We start from the raw sequence: 6,000 nt of genomic DNA, 5'->3' as shown, positions 1-6,000 counted from the left end.
TGCCTACAATTTTTGGAAGGATGAACTTTTTACAAGATTGTAAATTCTCACTCAATTATATATCTATTGTTTTCTACTTGGTTATATATATTTTTTGGTATATAGTTTAATCAAGTAATTGGAAATACATTTGTTAACACTATTTTGTGCGCAGAATCATTCATTAATTAATCAAGTTAATCAAGTAATTGGTAGTACATTTGTTGGCTAGAAGTAGGGGTGATCGTATCCGAACCAATCCAAAAGTAAAACCGCAAATCGAACCAAACCAAACCGAAAACCGCAAAAACCGCATTTGGTTTGGATGTATTTGGATGGCTTTCTTACTGAACCGCAAACCGCAAAACCGCAAACCGCAAAAACCGCGGATAACCGCAAAAACCGCATTAAGTTACTATTATATATTTATATTCCAATATCGTAAAAGAAAATATATTTATATTCCAATATACATGCCCAATTACCAAGTCAGTCGACCAAATTAATCGAACTTCAAGTTGTTTTTATTTTTTGTACTGAAATTTTATTTTGGTGTTGTAATGTTATTTTAAATAAACAAATTTTATCGGTACCGTGATGTTATTTTGAAAATTCAATTTTTTTATATATTTAAAATTGTAAGTTACTATAATGTTATTTTGGATAAATAATTTTTGTTGGTACTACAATGTTATTTTGGAACTTCAATTTTTTATTTTTTTTTATGCTTAAAATTGTTCGGTACAATCGTTATGTTTTAAACCGCACCAACCGAACCGATCCAAACCGCATTGGTTTGGTTTGGTTTGGTTTGGATGACTTTTTAAAAATCAACCGAACTAAACCGAACCGCATGCATTTTTATCTCGCAGTTAGGATGACTTTTATGCTCAAAACCGAATCAAACCGCACCGCGATCACCCCTAGCTAGAAGAATGAATTTAATTATCACTCATATTTATAGGGAATGGAATGTTATTGCTGATAGTCTTGCAAATATGGGTCTTAATAATGCCTTGTTTTTTTGGGAACCTCCTAATTGTATAGTTAATAGTTTGAATAGGAACAAACTTGGAATACCAAATTTTAGGTTCAAATATTATACTAAGAGGGTTTGGTTGGGCCCCCCTCTTAATCTTTTGTATTTTTCTTTCTTTATCAACGGAGTTTTGTGGTTGTAGCACCATAGTTACACCACCTTTTGTTTTAAAAAAAAAAACTCAGTTGAATAAAAATTAGCTTAACTCGAAACTCGATTCAAATTTGGATTGAATTTTTTTAGAATTACAATAAAAATTTAGAACTATTAAATCATATATAACATATTTGCGGATATTTTACAAACTAACTACCATGGCTTAGTGTTTCACCCTTCTCAATCTCAAGATAATTAGGACAAATAACAACACTTTAAAATAGGCTTAATTGTGTAACAAAAAAAAAAATAGGCTTAATTGAAGTTCCATATTTTAACAAATTCGGTATTTTGATCCCTATATTTTTAATTCCACAATTTTGGTCCTCAATTTTTCAAAATGAAGACATTTGGTCCCTCCCAACAGAGATACATAGTTGCTTAACCCAAAGTTGCTTCTTCTTTGATACGGCTGTAAGAACTTGTTCGTGATTGAACCACCATCGCATTTTCTTTCCGGTTGTTTCCTTTGGATTCAACTGAATCCACACTGCCACTTCCTACTTTTCCTGCTTTGCTGCAGATGATGTCCAGAAGTTTAAGGTAAGATGATTCAAACCATTCCTCTGTGTTCTTTCTCTTTTGTACCAAACCCTAGGACCCTAAATGATGGAAAAGGGGATTTTATAAGTTAAAATTGTCTGGTTTTATCATTAATAGACTTATACATGTTTGATTCCACAAGTGTACATGAAAGTAGTAGAAATTTCTGTCAAACCCGGAGCATAAGTTTCGTTACATAAATCGTTTTGACACAAAACCAAAACCATTGGAAAGAAGACAGAAATTGACATGAAACGGTCACTGGAATTATGAGATTTGTTTAACAAGAGGAATTCTGTTTGCAAGATTGATAAATTATCCTGCCCAGTTTTCATACCAGCACCGACACTTTTGTTAAACTAGACCAATTGGTTGCTTAACTATCAAAACAAAAATTATATTTGTAATCTTGACATCCTTGGCTTTCCAAATAGTGGTCGTTTACTCAAACTGGAGATCGTTTGATATTTTAATTAAATTGCGAAAGTTGAGGTACTGTTGCTATGTTTGTGCAGAAAAACTGGTTTCGGCTTTCGTTTGTTCTAGTTGAGGATTTCACTTTTCGTCGAATCCTGGAACTGTTATTGACACATTGCAGCAGAGGAGTTAGAATCGGAGTTGGAGTTGAAGACTTGGTATCGGAAAGGATATAAGAACGAGGCTGGAACTAGAAGCTTGAAGTTGGGATTAGCGAATCATAACCATTTTATCGGCTAATTTGAGTTGGGTTCCTTTAGGTTAGCCTACCCATTTTAAGTTTGGCCTATTTAGAACTAATTGTTCACTATAGGTTTAGATACAATGACAAATTGGAGTATTAGATTCCCATTGTACTACTAATGTTCTTCAAATTCTATTTTGAAGGATATTACACATGTATGATAATCTAGTTATCCCCAATTTTTATGCATGTGATATGATAGAATCATTATGAGAAGTTGTGTATGATGAGCTTGTTGGTGTAAGCCCTAGAGGCCAATTATTTATAATTGCATGATACTTGTATTGGATAATTTACTTATTAAATAAAGGCTTTTCTTTATTATGTTTATGTGTTAAATAATAATAGAGTCCCTAGAATAGTAAGTTCATTGAATCGAACGTTAAGTGTGACTTAATCGTGAGAATCCATTACACATGAGAACACTATTCTTAAAACATCCGTAGTCGAGCTTTACTGTGAATTGGGATAACATCAAAACATAGAGACTATTATGTTGGTAGACTGATGATCACATCTCACGGATCATAGATAAAGAGTTATCAAGTCTTCACATAGATATAAATATTAAGAGTAATATTTATATCAGATTGACCCGCCATGAGAATACTACATAGTATGTTATGAAATGTCATAAGATATTCTCATAGTGATAAGTGGTGTATTCCACCATTCGACCTGAAACCACTATGTTCCCTAGATGTAGGAGTGTAGTACTTTGTCGCCATTCAAAGTTATCCATAACAGGATGACTATAAAGTTGGTTGATGGGTATTCCACGAATCATGCTAAGGGACATGAGTGACCTAGATGGAATTTACCCCTCCTACATAACAGAAGATATGTCTATGGGCCCAATATTGAACTTAACAAGGGTGACGTACTATGCCTTGTGTTCAATATAGACATAAGGGTAAAAGGGTAATTATACACATGAGTTTTATCACGGAAAGGTTTGTCAGATCACGTGACATTCTTGTGACTTGGGTAGCAGTGATGTGTTGCTAGATACCGCTCACTGTTTATAATATTAAGATTAATATTATTGCCAACGTCATAAGAACCTACAGGGTCACACACATAAGGACAGTCGATATGGAAGAAATAAGTAAGACTTATTTTGAGGGTGCAATTAGTGGAAAAAACAGTTTAGGGCTTAAGAAGACCAAACACCGTTTGACCCAACTGACCAGTGACCACACAAGAAACTCTATAAATAGAAGCTTGTGTAGTTCAGTTTGTTTTTGCTTTTTCACAATTCGTTTTCAGAGAAACCCTAAAACTCTGAAACCCTAACCGCACTTCCTAAGCCTTCATCTTGTAGCAGCTAGCACTGAAAGTTGAAGACCTGTTCGTGTGGACTAGCTAGAGGTGCTGCCGTCGTGTGGTGCTTGTGATCAATAAGAGAAGCAAAGAGTTTGCTGTTTCAGTTCTACAAAGGTATAACGTTTAACCCTGATCATGCCCATTCGCAAGGATTCAGTGAAGGAAAATTTAATTCCGCTGCGTTTTAATCTCTTTTATACACGCTATTCTCCTTCGGAACTTTTCACCTCAAAGCTCATTATTATGTTAATATTATGTTGAAACAAGATTAGGCCCGACATATATACAAGCTTCTGAAGTAGATCTCCTATCATCTGGGTCAGATGCCCAGTCAGCATCACAAAATCCAATAAGAGACAGAGGTTCATTAATAAGAGCAGCTTGTAGTAAAAGACCATGATTAGTAGTGCCACTGAGATATCTAAGTATCCTTTTTACAGCTTTCCAATGGTCTTCAAGAGGATTGGCAAGGAATTGACATACTTTGTTTACGGAGTAAGAAATTTCAGGCCTTGTTAGTGTAGCATACTGTAGTGCTCCAACTATTTTCCATAAATTATATCTCGACTCAACTCAAAACTAATGGATGGTGCAATACAACTACCAAACCATTTACATATAAAATAGATGACAATACATTTGTCTCTAATCTTTCTTGGTCAAATGGTGGGAAAATTGAATCATTGGTTATTTTTTCGTTATTATAAACTGCATATATACATATGAAATTTATCATATTTAATGCCAATTGCCATATTTTATGTAGTTTACGATAACGAAAAAAATAACCAATTGCCATATTTTATACATGGGAAGAGGAGAGTGTGTGATGAAGGGAGAGGAGAGTGTGTGATGAATGAAGGAATGAGTTGAAATGCCAATGTTTCTTATCTCTTAAATAATATGAGAGGACTGTTTAGGCGTTGCGTTCTTTCTTCGAAAGTGTCAGTTTCACAGTGCTCAATTTACATGTGTGTGATGAAGCGGGAGATGAGAGTGTTTATTTATAGAGTTAGAGAAAGAGAGAGGAATGAGTTTGATTCATCATGTTACACTTCAAAGTCTTAAAAACAATGAGTCTAATGTACACTGAATAAATGATAATTTGACGATGTACAAAAAAAAATGATAATTTGACTAGATTTCATTGGACATCTTATTCACACACTAAAAAAACGTGATGCTTAGTGCTTAGGGAATCAGAAAAAGTGAAAAGAAGTTAACAAGAAGTGACCAATTTTGCTTTGCAAACTGAAAAAGCCGGGGTTCAAAATAGGAAAAAGTAGATATATGGAAAATCAATTAAATGCAGCCATAAATGCAACCACGAGTGAAAAGGCAAGACTTGAATATCTACAAAACCACGATCCATACTTTCAATTCCAAAGAGTTTCTTAACAAAACAATATTACTGATTGATCGATAATTCAATCAGCATCCCTATGCACATTAATTTGCAGAGCAATGGAAATCTGTAAGCAACACTTTTGCTGGAAAATATCTAGTACAATTAAAGTTATTTTATTCAATTTCTGATTTTTTTTAATAGATTAAACACATTCATATCATTGTTAATATATGAGTAGAAATATAGTTCTCCATTTAAATTTCTCCGCCTCTAAATATAAGAAGAAATAAAAATGTATTAAAAATAATAAATGGGTCATGTGGCCTTATATGGTGCAAGAAGGAGTATTATTGTCTTTTCATAGTATCTTGCTTTCATATATGCCCTTAAATAAGTCAAGATGCAAAAAGGTGGTGGTAGAATGAATTAGAGAACTTTAGGCCAAATATTCCAAATATGCCCTTAAATGAAGGAGGAAAAAAAATTGCTTAAAGGGCAAAATCGGTTTTTTAGCATCATCTTTCTTTCTTATATTTATGGTAGATATGTTTCCACCATACTACAAGAAATTTGACATTTAGTGACAGCAAAAATCCGAAGGTAAAAGTCCAAAAACCGTGGGTATAGGCCGTAAAAGCTACACCAACGGACGTTTGGTTCCGTGGACTTTAACTCGTTGTACCTACGGAAATACGGCGTCGCAATAGCTCTATAGCCACGGTTTTTCGAGCTTTCGGATAAAGTTTTGGTGCTATACCCACGGCCAATGACAACTATTGATTTGCTTTACCTACAGTAGTTGCTGTTGGTATAGGTCTGGAAACATTTTTTTAATATAATTATTTTTCACTCAAACAAACATTTAATTTATGAAATAAAATAAAATGG

This window comes from Trifolium pratense, linkage group LG2, assembly GCF_020283565.1.
Source record: "Trifolium pratense cultivar HEN17-A07 linkage group LG2, ARS_RC_1.1, whole genome shotgun sequence".
Lineage (NCBI taxonomy): Eukaryota > Viridiplantae > Streptophyta > Magnoliopsida > Fabales > Fabaceae > Trifolium > Trifolium pratense.
The sequence above is the reverse complement of the archived record's forward strand: the minus strand, read 5'-3'. Positions refer to the sequence as shown.